Source organism: Schistocerca gregaria, chromosome 8 (assembly GCF_023897955.1).
Source record: "Schistocerca gregaria isolate iqSchGreg1 chromosome 8, iqSchGreg1.2, whole genome shotgun sequence".
Classification (NCBI taxonomy): Eukaryota; Metazoa; Arthropoda; class Insecta; order Orthoptera; family Acrididae; genus Schistocerca; species Schistocerca gregaria.
This window is the reverse complement of record NC_064927.1, coordinates 502,100,730-502,120,085: the sequence shown is the minus strand read 5'-3', so window position 1 is coordinate 502,120,085 and position 19,356 is coordinate 502,100,730. Positions and strand designations below refer to the sequence as shown.

Below are 19,356 nucleotides of genomic sequence, written 5' to 3'. Positions count from 1 at the left end.
ATGTGACGCGGTAATACAAATATGTACGCTAAGCAGACATGGATGGGGTATCATCCTAGCAGAGACATAGGCTGCAAATGAGGAAATCCATTGAGATAAGCAACTTCAACAAAGGGCAGATTATTATTATTATTATTATTATTATTATTATTATTATTATTATTATTATTATTATTATACAGAACCTGTGAATGAGTACCTTGAAAACAGGAAAGCTGGCCAAATGTTCATGTGCTACTGTCATGAGCATCTATGAAAAAGAGGTAGAAGGACAGTAAAACTACCACTAGGCACTAAATGGTTGAACATTCATGAATCTTCACAGAACTTATGGTTCAGAAGCCTAGCTGCTCTGTAAAGTAGGATAGATGGTGATCTGTGGCATCTCTGCCGAAAAAACACAATGTTGGTGTATGCACAAGTGTTTTAGAGAACAGTGTTCATCGTATACTGTTGAACATTGAGCACCATAGCAGATCACCCCTACATGTTCACATGTTGACCCAACATCATCAGTTATGATTGCAGTGGGCATGGGATCACGAGGATTCAACCACTGATCAATGGAAATGTGTTGGGTCTTCAGGTAGATCGCATTTTTACTACATTAGGACGATGGTCGTCAACATAAACACTGTCATTGGTGTGAATGACACCTCAAAACATGAAGCATGCCACATATGCAGTCTGGTGGTAGCAGTATTATGCTATGGAAGATATTCTCCTGTGTTTGATTGGGAACTGTGGCAGTAATTGAAGACATGGTGACAGCTGTGAATCACCATGCAAACCTTCATGCTTGATGTCTTCCCCGATGGCGATGTCATTTTTCAGCAGGATAATTGTCCATTTCTCAGAGCCAAAAACATGCTACAGTGGTTTGAGGAGCATTATATGAATTCATGTTGATATCTCAGCAACCAAATTTGTCTGATGTAACCCCTATGGAACCGATCTGAGTCATTATCAGGAACTATCGCTGCATACACAAATCAGTGGTCTGTTATTTACATGACAAGTACATAGACATCTAATGCCGCATACCTCCATAAATCTACTAACAAACTGTCTGATTCCTGATATGCAGAATCAGTGGTACATTTCATTCCAAAGGCAGACAAACAAGCTATTAAGCAGGGGGTCATCATGTTTTGGCTCATCAGTATATATTACATTAGCAACCATGGCCATGAGTGCATGCTATAAAATGGTAGTATTAATTAATTAACAGACACAGTTTTTCAATAGTTTTGAATCCGATGTTTAAGAGATTGCGTTTTGTTTCCTCCAATTCTTCAATTGTTCCACATTCTATTACACTAATATGAGTCACCCTCCCCCCCTCGCTTACATTCTGGATACAAGGCTACATGTTATAGTTTCCGTTCAAGCTTATCAAGAGAGTGAATAGTTCAGAACTAAGGAAGGAGTTATGCAAGATGACTTTTTTCAGCAAATCTATTTTACACAAATCAGGAAGGGTTTTTAAAACATTAAACTGGGATGAATAATAAATAAGCAATATTGGATCTCACCTGAACAATCTCTGATATGCAGGTGACATTGTTTTGTTTGCTTTGGATTCCAAACTAATTCAGCAAAAGATGGAGGCTCCTTGTCTAGAATGGTGATTTGCTCCATTTTTAGCAAACGCACACAACTGCTCACTCGGCAAAAAATCTGTACCTATACACTGGAAAGTTCAAAGGACATGCTAATAAAAGAGAAAGGAAATAGAAGTGATCTGCTGAAATATAGACCCACATCACTAACATCAATTTGAATTAGGATTTTGGAACATATACTGTGTTCCAAAATTATGAACTACCTCAAAGGAAACAATCTATTGACACACAGCCAGGAGAGTTTCAGAAAATGCCAGTATTGTGAAAAATGACTGGCTCTTTATTTACATGAAGCAATGAGTGCAGTAAACAAGGGATCTCAAACCGATGCCATGTTTCTTGATTTCCAGAAGGCTTTTGACATTGTTCCTCATAAGCACCTTCTAATAAAATTGTGCGCCTTTGGAGTATTGTCTCAGCTGGTTGACTGGGTTTGTGATTTACTGTCAGAAAGGTCATAGTAGTAATTGGTGGGAAGTCATCCAGTGAAACCTTGGTTATACCTGAGATTCTCTGAGGAAGATTTATAGGAGCTATGCTCTTTTAATCTACATAAATAATTTAGAAGACAATCTGAGCAGCACTCTTAAATTGCAGATGATGCTGTTATTTATTGTCTAGTAAAGTCATCAGAAGATCAAAATTAACTATAAAATTTGTTAGAAAAGATACCTGCACAGTGTGAAATGTGGCAGTTGACCTGAATAATAAAAAGTATGAAAAAAAACACTCAAACTTAGTGTGTAACTACATACCTAGGAATTCAAACAACTTACATTGCAACCATCACATGAAAAAGTCGCGAAAAAGGTGAACATTTCTAAAATGCAACAGATCTACTAAATAGTCTGCCTACACTACGCTACACTTGTCTCTTCTGAAGTACTGCTGTGCAATATGGGATCCTTACTAGACAGGATGATGGAGGACATCAATGATGGAGGACACCAGCAGAGTTCAAAGGACAGTAACTTGGTTTGCACTAAATAGGGAAGACAGTGTCATGGACATGAATTGGTGTGGCAATATTACAAACAGACACTTGTTCATTGCTATGAGAGCTTTTCATGAAATGAATCAATAACTCTTCTCTGACTGTGAGAATATGTTGTTGACTCCTACCTGCATACTAAGAAATGACCATTGTGGCAAAATATGAGAAATCCGAGTTTGCATAGGAAGAGTTAATGTTCATTTTGCTCACATTTTAGTCAAGAGCGGAATGTAGAGAAACAGTCTAACAGTGGTTTATGAACCCTGTGCCAAACACTTATGTGTAAACTGCAGAGTATAATGTAGCTGAACAGAGCAAGTATGACAGTGGGCCTGAACATTAGTAATAGTCAGTATGCTGATTCAAAGACAAAGTTAATGATAAAATCATAAAACAGCCTATTTAGAACAACTGGAAGCAACTATCAGATGAACATTTAAGGAAATGAACTGGAGGATAAAAGTGGCTTGGAGTTCAGTTGGGAAACTGAATGCTGGATTTAGAAATGGGAAGTCTATAACTAGTTTATATATAACTAGTTACTTAAGATGTAAAAATAGTTCAGTAATTGAGTGGTGACTGGTGCGTAATGGAAAGCTGCATGTTATCAACAACAAGAAGTAGAGTAAAACAAACAAGTGGATAAGAAAAAATAGAGCAATTGGGGACATGACACTGCCAACTACGAAACTTACATGGTGATAGGATGTGAATGTAATGAGACAAATAGGACATAGGTGGTGAAACGAAAAGCTTGGATGTGGAAAGTTGAAGATGGTAACTCATGGAGAAGTCTGGAAGGGGCCTGCATATGCAGTGGATGGCAAATGGCTGGTGCTGATGATTACAGTAATTTGTAAACTGGTTCTGCAGGGGCATCTAGCTACAAGCCTTCTTGAATTGTTTCCTGTCTGATGTCACATCCTTGGCTACACACTCACTTTGCCTGCTTTGGGGAAACTTGTTTTGTTGAGTGTTAAGAGGAGGCAAAACCCAAAGGGGTAGGGGTTGGATCAGTCCAGTGACTGGCAAAGAAGGCTGAGAAGGCCAGCCTTGTGTATGGAGTTTCAACAGATCTCTCATTTTGCAGATTGTCCCAGAATTTATAATGGCATGTTAGTTCTATGTCAAGTGGAAGGACCGCACCAAAGACTTCAGAGGTTTTGTGATGAGTTAGGCTGTGACTTCCAGGACTTGTAGCATATTGTTGAGAATTATAGGGCCCCCTTAAATGGGTCAGGAGTGTACTATACATCAGAGGCTGTTACCCAGGTAGCTGACTGTGTGTGGGGGCACACAAGGGGTTTGTAGATTAGCCAACTCTCCATCGAATCCAGATAACGATAGCTGTTAGAAACCCAGAAGTATCAGTGTAAGATTGAAACAAATGCCTCTCATAGGTGAGAGTATTAACATCCTAGTGGTTAACATGCCAAAACATTCACAATAAAGGGCCTGAGTTGGAAGTGCTACTGAAAGCAGCAAAGCTCACATAATACTCGATACAGAGTGCTAGTTGAAACCTGAAATTGATAGCAGTGAGATGTTTTGGTAACACTTAAGTGTATATAGAAAGGATAGGCTAATGGGAAATGGAGCTGGTGCATTTGTCACAGTAGACGAAAAACTCAAATCCACAAATCTAGAAATTAAGCTGTATGTGAGATGTTTGGGCTAGACTCAACATCAGGGGTGGGAATAAATTGGCAATTGGATTGTTCTATTGTCTACCAGACTAATCTCCTGATGTAACCAAAAGCTTCAGAGAAAGCCTTAGTTCACTTGTATGAAAGTTTCCCAGGCATACTGTAATCATTGGTGGAGACTTAAATCATTCAAGAATCAATTGGGAAAATTACAGTTTTGTTAGTGGTGGCCATGATAAGACATACTATGAAACATTACTAAATGCCTTCTCTGGAAACTACCTAGAATAGATAGTTGAGAAGCCCACTCGTGATGGAAATATATTGTATCTAACAGCAACAAATATACCTCACGTCTTTGAAGATGTTCACATCGAAACTGATATCAGTGATCACAACATGGTTGTGGCAACAATGATTACCAAAGTACAAAGGACTACTAATACAGGCAGAAAGATACATATGTTCAGTAAACTTGATGAAAAATCAGTAGTGTTGTATGTTAATGAGAAACTTGGAAACTTTTAGCACGGGGCAGTAGTATGTAAGGAACTATGGCTCAAGTCCAAAAATTAGTTGACCATGCATTGGATAGATATGTACCCAGTAGAACAGTTCATAATGGGAGAGACCCTCCATGGTATACAGTCACTGTAAAGAAAGTACTAAGAAACAAGAGACCACTGCATAATAGATGTAAAACAAAGCCTAGGACTATGGATAGAGAGATGCTGAATAAAACACATTTGGCAGCCAAGAAAGTAATGCATGAAGCCTTCAATCATTCTGCAGCAGAATAATGTCAAATGATCTTTCACAAAACCCTAAGAACTTCTCGTCACATGTAAAGGTTGTTAGCGGCACCAAAGTTACTGTCCAGTCCCGAGTGAGTGAGTCATGAGCTGAAATTCAGGGTAGCAAAGCAAAAACTGAAATGCTAAGATCAATTTTCAAATGTTCCTTTACAATGGAAAACTGAGGATAATTGCTCCAATTTAATCCTCATACCACTGTAAAGATGAGTGAAATAAGTATTAGTGTCAGTGGTGTTGAGAAACAGCTGAAATCATTAAAACTGAACAAAGCCACAGGGCCCAATGGCATCCCTATCAGATTCTACACTGAATTTTCAGGTGAGTTATCCCCTCTTCTAACTACAATCTATTGTAGATCCCTCAAACACAAAACCACACCCAGTAGTTGGAGGAAAGTATAGGTCACGCCTGTCTTCAACAAGAATAGTAGAAGTAATCTACAAAATTGCCATAAAATATCCTTGGCATCAATGTGTCGTAGAATCCTAGAACATATTCTGAGTTCAAAAATAATAAAGTATCTCGAACTGAATGACCTCCTACATGCCAACCAGCATGGATTCCAAAAGCACTGATCACGTGATATCCAACCCACACTTGTCATATGATGCACTGAAGGCTTTGGATCAAGTCAGTCAGGTAGATATTACATTTTTGTAAAGCAGTTGACTCATTACCACACCTATACTTATTGCCAAAAGTATGGTCATATGGTGTACCAAGCGAAATTTGTGACTGGACTGAGGACTTTTTCGTAAGGAAGGATACAGCACGTTGTCTTGAATGGGGAATCATTGTCAAAGTAGGAGTAACTTCAGATGAGGCCGAAGGAAGTATGGTGGGGCCCTTGCTGTTCATATTGCATTTTAGTGACCCTGCGGATAATATTAATAGTAATGTCAGACTTTTTTTGCAGATGTTGCAGTGATCTATAATGAAGTATTGTCTGAAAGAAGCTGTGTATATATTCACTCATATCTTGATAAGATTTCAAAGTGGTGCACAGATTGGCAACTTTCTTTACGTGTTCAGAAAGGTAAACTTGTGCACTTCACAAAATGAAAAAAAACATAGTATCCTACAATTATAATGTCAGTGAGGCACTGTTGGAATCAGTCAACTCATACAAATACCTGGTTGTAACATGTTGTTGGTAAAGGAAAAGGAGTGATCACATACATTCAGTCGTGCAGGTGAAATGGGTGGTAGAGTTTGGTTTATTGGTAGAATACTGGGGAAGTGCAATCAATCTACAAAGGGGATTGCTTACAAAACACTTGTGTGGTCAGTTCTAGAATACTGCTCAAGTGTGTGGAACCCATACCAGATAGGACTACCAGGAGATATTGAACATATACAGCAAAAGGCAGCATGTATGGTCACAGATTTGTTTGACCCGTGGGAAACTGTCACAGAGATGCTAAAGAGATTGAACTGGCATTTTCCTGAAGATGGACATAAACTATTTCAAGAAACTGTAATACAAAAGTTTCATAAACTGTCTTTAAACGACTGGGAGTATCCTAAAATCTCCTATATATCATTCACAAAGGGATCATCAGGACAAGATTAGTGTAATTACACCTGGCACAGAGGTGCTGAAACAATCATTCTTTACTCCACTTGTGAATGCAATGGGATGAAACCCTGATAACTGGTACAATGGGATGTACCCTCTGCCACATACTTTTTTTTTGGCAGAGTACAGATGCAGACAGACATGTACTTGTAATAATGATGCCTTTTGTAAATGTAAAAAATAATAATACTACATTTATTACACTTACAAAATATGTTACCATTATGGTTGTTGCAACTTATATCTTTTTTATACATTTATTGCTTTACAGCTGATATGCTCCTGGTTGACATCATAAGCAGTGTCTTAAAAATTCACTTAATGAACATAAACATTTTTCTCTCAGAAAAGATTTGGTATTAAATTCATTCCCCTTACACATTCTTCGAGAACTTGGTAGTTGGTTAAAGCAAATCAATCACTGATGCACCAGTCACTTTTAATTTTTTTCTGAAAGTAGTTTTACTTTTCCCTGGTGTTGTGAAGATGTACATAACTGCTACTGATAGAGTCATATGGTTGACTTCTAAGAAATATGAGTATTTTAAATATGTAAAAAGAATATATTACTGTGTATATGTCCTGCATAAACACTTCAGGGCATTGTTCTTTATGCCCTATCCCTTGTATAAATTTTAATGTTCTTTTCTGAAAAAATATATTCTTGTTATGTGGACATCAGCTGCACAGCCCCATAATTCAGTCCCGCAGAAAAGAAAAGGGTAACTCATTCCATAACATTGTATTCTACTTTTAATGTTTGTGTAGGTATTACCTTTGTGAGCTAAGGAGGTATAAAGTACCACTGCCATTTTCACAATCAAAATTAATGTTAATATCCACATTAATGTTCATGTATTATTCCAGCGTTAGTCAATTACTAATTAGAAATGTTGGAAACAAATTATTTCGCTGAAGGCAATTTTGGGCTGTTATCAGTTTAATTCTATCATATGTGGAGGCACTAGTGAAATCAATGATAATAAGAACAACGCTGTGGTAACCAATCTGGATATCACATCACTTGAGTGGCAAGTTTCATTCGCCAACACCTTACGGAGGCGAATAGAAAATTCCACTTAAAAATTGCTAGAAGACGTACTTGCCCAATTCATCGACTGAAGGAATTATATTACTGAATCATCGCGGTGGATAATTTATGAGTGAAATTATTATTTATAAATTCATTCATTGGCTATCAGTACCGCGCAGTTGCACTATAATTAAGAAGAAAACCCGCAGTTCAAGAAACAGAAAAGTTCATGCAGATGGAACATATTCTTTCAGTTAATGTGCATTTTACATCTACATTTGTCTTTTCCACCGTGAATCTGCCAGTTCTAAAATACAAGTAACCGAAAAGGACGATCTACAAGTCATGTATAACACGACTTTGTGAGATTCGGAAACGACAAATTCTTTTCTTCGTGTTACATCCATGACGCCTTTATTTGAAGTATACACCTTTATTAACTTTTTTTTACACAGGATCGCTAAAAAAAATATAGCATCACAAGGTCTTTTGGCCATCGACGAGCTTCGCACACTCAGCCTGTACATTGTTGCATTCATATAAGTTTGTATGCAATTCCAGTTAAGGTATATTTTTATCTGTGTCTAGTGCATTTTTCGAAGCGGACAAAACCACTCGATGAATCAACAGGTGAGGCGCTAAACACTAGAACAAGAGCAGTAAATATATAGTCCCAACTAACAGTTATAAATCTTCGTTGTCATTCTATCGCGAAATGCAGAATGCAGATGCGAAATTGTTTCAGTGATGCTATTTGTGCATTTATTTCTCGGAAATGAGGTCTCCGCGCATGCGTGTTGAACAGAAGAAGACGGCTGCAAACGCAGAATCTCGCGAGCGTTGAACTTTTGCAAGTTTTGCGTGTATTCCATTAAAACGTTTAGCATCTTGTTTTTGTCTAAGATTAAAATATAGCTGGAAGTGAGGAAGCTGTTACAGTGCGGCGGGAAAGTCTTTCGACTGAACAAGCGGAAAGAGAAATGTAAATAGGTAATGCAATAATACATCGCATTTCTAAAACTTCAACAAAATAATTGATTTTCATCAAAATTTTTTGCATTGGTTTTATTTTGTATAACTGCTGACCCTGAAGCTGTCTAAAATTTTTTAATGTAATAAAATTTCTTTATTCACATATTTGCCCGGCCCTAAGAACTGGATCATTTTTATTCGTCTAAAACGCGCAAGTTTTACAAGGGGTACCCAATAGGCTAGCTGCAATGTTGTTTTGCATCTCAAATTTTTGGTATGATGTGACAACAAAAGTATGCTAACCTAGTTTTAATATCTGTCCGTTACCAAAAATTGTAATTGAATTACAGGTATAAAATATTCATTTTTCGCATGAAATATTCTTGTACTAGCAATGTTGCTAAAAGCGTCTTTTACCATTTGTGCATTTACTGAACAGTATCTCGCATTTGCTTCCACGATTTCATAGCCACAAGAATCAGTCAGTGGAGTTGTCACACAATTTCACATTAGTGTTGAGTGCATGTTGTTTAGTAAGTGTTCTGTTTGAGTTTCAGAATTACTTTGGTGCTCAAAAGTATTTTTAAAGTTACATTTTGTGTTGGATGGAAAAAAAATACATTTTGATACATAAAGTAGTTACACCATAGCAATTTCATCATCTTGTATATATTGCAGAGGTGCAGGACATAGAAATCTTGTGGATATGATGCGAGCAGTACTGATTTATTGATTTCCGTGGTTCTTTCTTACTTGCAAGTAATTTTTAAAGTAACAGCTGTCAGTGGCTTAATGTTCACATTCTGTTTAAGATTCTGTTTGTATGTTAAGCTGTGGTCTACAGTTTTACATTCTGCGCAATTTTGGGAAGCGTGTCATTTTATGTAATTAAGTATATGGTTTTGTTTGCTGTAGAATAACATTTGCTAGTACCACTCATAATGATGTCGGCAGCAAATGTTTTTTGATGCCAAACAAAACTTGATTTTGCTGTCACAGGCTTTCATCAACCATTCCCAGTAAATAGCCTATTTCTAAAAGTGAATCAAATTTGTCACATGTGCAGAATAGTATCAAACCAGTTTTGCAACATTAATATGATTCTGGAAAATCTTGGATGGAACACAAACTATGGAATGAAAATGGTAACTAGTCTCAGTGTAATTCAGGTATTGACCAATGGATACACACATCAGTAAGTGATTTAGAAATTGGTGTGTTAATTCAAAACAGTAACATACCAAGTATACACAACAATGAAAATATTTGTTTCAGTATCACATATATGTAATACATATGCAAAAATGTAACATAACTGCAACTTGTAGAACACCATAGTTGTACATCATAAAATGTTTGCTGTAGTGTCTCCAAATTGTCTTAAAGGAGTGGTAACTTGCATCTAAAATAAGCTGAGCAGACTCAGATTTATAGAGTTTTAATGCTTTTCTTTCAATATTTTTATTTACTTTATTTAATGGATGAGTTAAGGTAATTCATATAACAAATGATGGAAATTTGAACACAGCATAGCACAAATAATTTAGCCTAAATTACTTTTAAGTCAGCTTGTACACACCAAACATTAAAAAAAATCTGCTTAAAGTATCTTCAAATCATATTTATTGCATTTGCTGACAAGTCTGCAACGTTGCCTTCGGTTATGAAGGTACTTATGCATTCATCATCATGACACTGTGAAAGTAAAAGTGGATGGTGGCAATGTCTTTTCCACTGTGTGCTGCCCATGTTAACAGCTTGCATGATGAATCATTGGCAGTTGACTCGACAAATCGTTTGAGATCTAGGTACCCAATGAGATTCACATTTGTACATAAAGTTACATAGCTTTTTACATACAAAATCGGAATTTAACTACAGTCAAAAAAATTTCAAAATCAGAAATAAGACATACAGGTAGGTTATTGCAGTGATGGATGTACATTATTGGATTGCATTACACATCAGTGTATAATGGTATTCTTATTTTTGTGTGGTGGCTATCCCATATATTATCACCTGAGCTATGGCCAACATCAAAAAATTTCCAATAGCTGCACACAGGAGCTTGCAGCAGGTCAGTGGAGGGTTACCACACGTTTCAATTTGAACAGCCTGTCCTGTAAACTGAATATCTCTATAAATGAGATTTAATTCAAAATTGTGTGCTGGACCCTGACTCACACTCGAAACTGGACCATGATGTGAACTCGACTTTTGCCTTCAGTGGTCAAGTGCTCTACAAACTGAGCTGTCCAAGCACAACAAACAACTTGTCCTCACAGCTTTACTTGTGCCAGTACCTGATCTGGTATGTTTGGTAGAACACTTGTCGTGAAAGGTAAAGGTCCTTGAGTTCAAGTCTCTGTCTGACACACAGTTTTAATCTGCAAAATTTTAAGAAATTGCAAGAAGTTGAAAGATTCGTTCAGGACTTCACTGCAAATTCTATCCCATGAACTGTAAAGATTTTGATGCACCAAACATATGTCATTTTTACATCTCCTCTGGTTTTCGACATGTGTTTAGAACAAGACAATCTTGATTAAGTCTCATTAAAAGGTTTATTACGTGTCCTTTCCAATTTGAGACATCACTCATTGTCCTATCATAAAACTTTTGTGTTTTAATATAATAATGAAAACAATAAATTTTTGACAAAATAATGTAATTGGATTTATAAAAAATCAACTCACCAAGCAGTGGCAGAACACGCACATAAAAGAAGGTTACTATTACGCAAGCTTTTAGAGCCAGTGGCTCCTCCTTCAGTCAGAAGGGTTGAATGACCAGGACAGCAGAGGTCTAGAGAAAGGGGTAGATTTTGGAAAAGTCACCCAGAACTGTGGTTCAGGAGAGAGTTACTGCACAGCACGCTACGGAAAGGTCGATGGTTGAGGATTTCATCGGATGAGATTTGAAAACCTGAGAGCTTAAAGGTGGAAGACAAGGTATATGCAGGACAGAGATTACTGCTTAAACATCGTACATGTGTTAATAAGAGTGAGAAGCTAAGTGCATTGTACGTAACAGAGGTAGGAGGAGGGGGGGGGGGGGGGGGATTGAAAAATAGGTGGGTAAGACAATGAAAAATGTAGAAAACTAAAACGGAATGAAGGAAAGAGTAATCACAGTGAAGATATGCTGAGACCGAAGAAATTTATGTAAATTAAGGCCAGGTGGGTGGTGAGAACCCAGGACATGTTGTAGTGCTGGTTCCCACCTACGGAGTTCTGAGAAACTGGGGGAAGAATCCAGATGGTGCATGTGGTGAAACAGGCACCGCGGTCACAGTCGTCATGTTGTAGAGAAACAGGATATGGCGTGTTGCCAGGATACACCCTCTGCCTATGCCCATTCATCCTAATTGATGATTTGGTGGTAGTCATAATGATGTAAACGGCCGAACAGTATTTACATAATAGCTGGTGTGTGAGGTGTTATTTCACGGGTGGCTGTCCCTCTGATAGTATATGTTTTTCCATTTACAGGGCTGGTACAGGTGGTGGTAGGAGGGTGCATAGGGCAAGTCTTACAGCGGGGGTAGGAGCCATAGTGTAGGGAAATGAGTGCAGAAGGAACATAGTGTCTGACGAGAATGTTGCGGGTATTGGAAGGGTGATGAAAAGTTATTCAAGTGTGGTGGGCAAAATTTCAGACAGAATGTATCTCATTTCATGCCCTTTTTCTACATCTTTCATTGTCTTACCCATCTATTTTTGACCCCCCCGCCCCCATCTCCCAAGCAACCTCTGTTATGTACAATGCACTTAGCTTTTCACTCTTATTAACTCGTGTACGATGTTCAAGCAATAATCTGTCTTGCATATTACCCTGTCTTCCACCTTTAAGCTCTCTGGTTTTCAAATCTTTTCCAGTGCAGTCCCCAGCAATCAATCTTTCCTCTCATCTCGTGCAGTAAGTCTCCTGTGACCCAGGGTTCTGGCTGACTTTCCCGAAATCTCTCCCTTTTCCTAGACCTCTCCAGTCCTTTTTCTTCACCTCTCTTCCCTCCCCTTCAACCCTTCTGCCTGAAGGAGGAGCCACTGGCTCTGAAAGCTTGCATAATAATAACCTTCTTTTATGTGTGTGTTTCTGCCACCACCTGTCCAATTAAATTAGTTTCGTGGTTTGCACTGTTTCTGCTTTAACCAAACATTACTATATTTAAGGCATCGTTCTGGTTAATTTTTCCATATTAGTACCACTACTGGTCATTTTCTTTCCTGTCCCACTTGCAGACAGAGCGAGGGAAAACTGACCGTTTGTATGCCTCCCTATGAGTGCTAATTTCATGTATCTTATCTTTGTGGACCTATGCAAAAAGTTTGTTGATATCAGTTGGTCCAGTCTGCAGTCAGCTTCAAATGCTGTTCTCTAAATTTTGTCAATAGTGTTCTTTGCAAAGAATGTTGCCTTCACTCCAGGCATTCCCTTTAGAGTTTCCAAAGCATTTCTGTAACACTTGTGTGTTGTTCGAACCTATTGGTAACAAATCTAGCAGTCTGCCTCTGAACTTCTTCGATGTATTCCTTTGGCCAACCTGGTGCAGATCCCAAACACTTGAGCAGTACTCAAGAATAGGTTGCACAAGTGTCCTGTATGCAGTCTCCTTTACAAGTGAACCAAACTTTCATAAAATTCTCTCAATAAACTGAAGTCGACCATTCGCCTTCCCTACTATAATCCTCATGTGCTTGTTTCTATTTCATATCACATTACTATGTTATGCCCAGATATTTAACAACATGACTGTCAGGTGGGGGACTAATGCTGTATTCGAACACAACGGTTTTTCCTACTCATCTGCATCAACTTACATGTTTCTCCATCTAGAGCTAGCTGCCATTCATCACTTAACTAGAAATTTTTTCAAAGTCATCTTGTATAATCTTACAATCACTCATTTCCGACATCTACCCGTACGCCAGCATCATCCATGTAGATGCAGCCAGCACAGCGTCCATAGGAGGTACTGGTGTATGTGCTCCTAACATGATGCTGTCCCAGATGTGAGTACTGTTACCAATGTACTGGCCCCATTTTGTGATATTGACAGAGTTGTAATATGTTCCAGTGGTGTGCCAGATGGGGAGTGGTCTTCTGGGTAAACCATGACTCATCAGTGAATAAAACACTATTACTCTGTTCCTGGGTCCGTTCATGGTGTAGAAAACACCTTGTGTAGTATGCCATATAGTGCAAGGCTATGCATCAGCTCGCATAGTATACAGAAGCCAATGATATAGTGTCTGAAAGGAGAGATGTGACTTTGATGCCACTGCAAGGTTTCTGATCAGAACGTGCGCCGTGCTAGGTGTACATCTTTGCAACAGTTACGGAGAGAAAATAGTTACAGGAAGTGGTTGATCTTACCCATATTGCTGATGAATGTTTCCCTTCTGGAATCATCAGAAATATGAAATCATAGTGATAGGCAACATTTAAGTCCCAGAACATCTTGCGCTGCCTGGTTAAATTCTTAATTGTCAAGTAATATGGCCATCATAATGTAATCCACATATTCTCCTGCACTGTTTTGCTTCACTAAGTATCTGATAGTGTGTGCCAGATGCAAGCAAAACATTGTCAGAGTCACTGTACTGAAGATCTCTGACCACATAGCCCCTTCAAAAGAAACATTACTGTGTTTCCTAACATAACAAAAAATAAACAACAACAAAAAATATATTGAAAACTGTGAGATAGATGAAAGTGGCAGAACACAAATGATTACATCTACAGCCATGGGATTACACAGAGAGAGCAATCTCTTTAGAGAAGCTGGCCACAGAAAGCTGACTCAAGTGGCATGCCAAGTGTAATATATTGTGACACTGCTGCTGGAAATAATAGTACAAATAAACAACCCCATTGAGTATGGCTGCATCTGCAACCATGCTACTGTTTACACCTCTTTGTTGTTGGGGTGTTGGTTGCATACGTCACATTCAGCTCAGTTAATAAATGAAAACTGCATCTGAAATTCCTGCAAATGCTTGGATAAATAAATAAATAAATAAATAGTGAAGTGGCAAGCTACTGTGAATTATGAGGGATACTCAATAGGGGATGCAACACAGTCTTTTTGTTGTGCCTATCTGCAACTTAGCATCTGCGCTATACACTTTTTTTTCTGAAAGCAGGTTGGTTTTATTCAGGATCCCAATACACCATATTATTCCTCACTCTTTCGGCTACAAAGCCTATTTTTCAAAATAACTCCGTTCCATGTGATGGCTATATGTCACTGTGCTTGGAGGATCAATACCAATCTACTGATTGATGTCGGAACCAACATCTTGCTGCATTAATAACCTCCCTGTCATTCATGTACTGTTTCCTGTGGAGTGAATCCTTCATTGGGCCAAACAGGTGGAAGTTGGAAGGTGAGAGACCCTGGCAGTAGGGTGGATGAGGAAGAACAATTCAACGAAGTTTTGTGAGCTCCTCTTGGGTGCACAGACATGTATGAGGCCTTGCATTGCCATGGAGAAGGACAAGTTCATTTGCATTTTTGTGGCAGTGAGCACACTGAAGTTGGTTGTCTTCAGTTTCCTGAGGGTGGCAGACTAGACTTCGGAGTTGATCATTGCACCATGAGGGAGAATAACCCCTTCAGAGTCCCAGAAGACTGTTGCCATGAGTTTACTGTCTGAAAGTGTGGCTTTGAACATTTTCTTTGGAGGAAAAGTAGCGTGGCCGCCATTGCATGGATTGCCATTTTGTTTCCGGTTTGAAGTAATGAACCTATGTTTCATTGTCTGTGACAATGTTGGGGGGGGGGGGGGGGGGAGACCTGTCATGATCAGCCTTGAAATGTGCAAGCAATTCTGCACATATGGTCCTTCTTTTCTCTTTATGGTCTTTCGTTAGGCGGCAAGGAACCAGCGAGTACACGTCTATGAGTACCCTACCTGGTGGACAAGGTGTCAGCATTACCAGCAGGGACATGCAGTTGTGCATGTGTTTGATTGTGATTCTTCACCCATCGCGAATGAGTGTGTGTGCATGTTCCAACATTGCATGACTCACAGCTGTGTGTGGTCAGCTGGAATGCGAGAGATCTGGCAGGTTTGCGCAACCTTGTTGCAATATGACAGATGATTTGCCCAATGACCCACTGTGCTTCTGCTCACTGCCGGGTCTCCATAGACATTCTGCAAGTGTCTATGAATATCGCTGATGCTCTGGTTTTCCATCGGAAGAAATTCACTGACAGCTTAGACTGCACCTCTGATACAGATTCCATTTTGAAGCCTACACATAGCACCACCACCTACTGGTACTGCATGAAACTATAGTGGCTGAAGCAGGAATATTCCATGATGTCTCACAGCAAATTCTGAGTGTTTTTTCCAAGTGAAATTGGCTGAGGAAAATGTGTTGCATTACTTACTAACACCCTTCATACTATAGCTGAGACAAGTTCTTTGTTAAAAAAACAGCTGAAAGTTTGTAATTTCATAAACACTGTACAGTGGTGCCTATTGAGAGCCAGAACTGGTATTAACAATAAAGTCCTGCATGAAGTGTGTTTAAAACAAAATAAAGTCAGTAGACTGACTCATGAGCCCCATACAGTATTGATGTTACTTTAAAATTCCTAATTTCTGAGTGATGATTCTTGAAGTAAATAACTGTCCAGCAAATTGAGAATAAATACAAGTCTCGATTATTCATTGCACATCTAACATAAATATAAGTCCCAACTATGGCCAACACAAACAAATAACAAGCAATAGTACTTCCATTTTCACAGTTAGCATCCTTTCCATGTCAAATGTTCCCTCTTGAGCACTCTTGGCATTCAAGGCAAATATATTTTTCATATGTAGACTCGTTACAGCAGTACTGTTCTAATCCCACAACAGAACACCACATGATGACTGATACAACGAACTTTATTAAGTCTAGAAAACAGTATATTATAATGAGTACACTAGCCATGGAGTGGCTCACAATAACAATCTGATAACACATTTGCAGAGATAAACATGTAATTGAGGTAGAGCTGGCCAGACCTGTCACTAAAGCTGTTGGGTAGCTGGCAGACCACACGAACAAGAAGCTGCCTGCTCATCCACGAGTGGCAGCCTCTGACAGTTGTCGAACGTCTAGCTGCATCTGCAGACTTCTGTGGCCTGCCTCAAGTCTGCACCCCAGATCTTAGGTGTGGTTTTATGTGGCTCAATTTATGTGGGTCACTACACCCCTCCTCCCTTGGGAGTTGGCTGATCCCCAGGGCGAGTTGTGGAAGACTGCAATCTGGAGATAGTGTCCGTGTCCATGGAGGCCAGAGGGCTAAGCAACCCCTGGTTGCTAGAGACCTAGGGATAAGGGCAGAAGTAGCTGGCACAAGGAGAACCCCCTCTGAGTTGTCTGCATTCCGATGGGCAAGAAGTGCCCCCACACCATGATGCATAGCATCCATAGCCAAAAACAGTGGTTTTTTGGGATCAAAGTTAGGTAGACATGGTGTTGACTAAAAGTGTTTGAGACATGGTGTTGACTAGAGGTGTTTGTTCAGCGTGGTGAATGCCTGGTTGCGTGCAAGGGGCAAGCAAAAGGAGCGCATTTGTGTAGAAGGGGATGCGGTGGGTGGATGATGATAGATGTCCTGCGAATGAACCAATGATGATAGGCAATTTTACCTAAAAAAAAAAAGAAGCAGCCTGCAGTTCATGCAGTGACAAGGGATGCGGCAGTTCCATATTGGTTCTGACTAGACTCTCCACGCGTCAAACCCCCTGCCTCAAGGTGCCTAGGTACTCAAGAGACAGTTGGAAAAAATTGGACTTCTGCAGATTGCAGTGGGGTACCCATGGCCTGGGGTTTTTGAAAGAGGACCCAGAGGCTGTGCAGGTGGTCACTCATAGTACGTCCTGTAATGATCAAGTAATGAAGATAATTAAAGCAGTGCAGACTAATGGACGTGACCTGTTCCAAATAGCGTTGAAAAATAGCAAGAGCACGTGCTACCCCAAATGTCAATGGTATTGATAAAGGCCAAATGACTTGTTAGTGACCATGATATACTCGGGCTCATCATCCAGGGTAATTGGTGATACGTCTTTTGGCATGAAAAAATCTAGGATGAGCTGACTACGCCAAGGTAATGTGCACTTGAAAGTCTGTGGCACACCCAAGGCCCTGCACAAAGATATCCTGAAATTCTGTGCACAAGAGATTCCAAAGACTGATAGGGGACCTCGGCAACTACTAACTGTATGGAGTTTGTGACCGAAAAACCTAAGGCTTGGAAGGCATCAAACCCAAAATAATTTGCTGAACTAGTGTCATGGACAACAATAAAGGTAACAGGTTGAGTCACTGGTTCAAGATGACTTCCACTATGAATTGGCCAAGAAGGCATTAGGTGGTTATCATATTATCCCTGAGGTGTGGATTTACCAGCGACAACTGCGGAGAGCCGAGGTCTGAATATGTTTGGATATTAAGCGGGGAAACAGTTGCGCCCGTGTCTACCTGCAGGAACAGCTGTCTTGAGAGAACCAAAATTTTGATAAGAAGCTTATTGGAATCATGATCAAGAACCAGCCCTGACAATGACACTTATCTGAGTATCCATATCCATGGTCTGTGATGCTGCATTCTGTGCAGTTGAGTGGCAGATTACCACAATGTGGCCTTTTACCTGACACTTGACAGACAGTCCAATGCTGGGGACACACTTGTGTATCATATTTGGTGTAACACATTGCACATGATGGCAACAGGGAGCAGAGGCTGGAATGCTGCGTATGTGCTGTACGGTAACTGCCGGAGCAGCCGACTTGCACTGCTGTGATGTCATCCTCGAATGTAGGGGATGCAACCGGGCCACTTTGTTTTGCCACAATATCGCACCAGACTTCCTTGCTGGCCAGTGACTTGTGACACCTCATACGACTGGGAAATTGATAAAATCTCATCGAGGGATGGCTTCTCTAACTGGAGGGCCCGTTGCTGAACTTCCTTATCAGGGGCGGAGTTGTTGATAACATTGTGAATCGTGACGTCCACATATGACTCTCTTGTCTTGTCCTTGACAAAATGGCACTTGTGACTAAGGCCGTGGAGGGTCGTGACCCAGGCTTGATAAGACTGATAGGACTTTTTCTGGCATTGTAAACTTCGACCCTAATGACCATGACACATGTGCAGCAGTGATAATAGGAAGACAACAGTGGACATATGGCATCAAACGACAATGAAGAAGGTTCCTGCAATGGGGTCAACTACTGCAACGCCTGATACGAGGTGGGAGAAATCCAGGACAAAAACAGCGTCTGACATACCTCCAAATCAGTAATGTGAAAGGCATGAAAATACTGTCATTGGGTGGTGTTTGTACTCCTTCCAGTCTTCTGATGACTTGTCAAACAGCGGGAACTGAGGAGGAAAAGGAGCCGGAGAGCCACACCAGCAAAGCCTGTTGCATGACCCTTGACAAGGTCCTTCTGTTGCTGTACCAATGTTTGTATCAAGAGACTCCATGTGACAACAAAATGTGAATACCAACTGCATTACAAAAAAACATGTATAGGTATGACCCTACTCATCACCAATGTATTCTAATTCCATGGGAGAACACCTCATGATGACTGACACTACAATCTTTATTACATCTAGAAAACAACTTACTGTAATGGGTACACTAGCATTGGAATAACTCACAATAACTATCTG

The 19,356-nt window shown here is 39.7% G+C and overlaps 1 protein-coding gene across 5 annotated transcripts in view; it reads left to right on the top strand.

Moving 5' to 3' along the window:
* The first annotated feature begins 8,035 nt into the window (after positions 1-8,035).
* The window catches only part of LOC126285371 (protein bric-a-brac 1-like), a 132,454-nt gene continuing 121,133 nt past the window's right edge, over positions 8,036-19,356 (top strand). For 2 of the 5 annotated variants that reach the window (XM_049984692.1, XM_049984695.1), the window contains exon 1: positions 8,037-8,682. The gene's annotated coding sequence lies outside the window, so the exon portion shown is untranslated. Of the gene's footprint in view, positions 8,683-19,356 lie in introns of all 5 variants that reach the window. The other 3 variants (XM_049984693.1, XM_049984694.1, XM_049984696.1) reach the window with 3 other exon arrangements.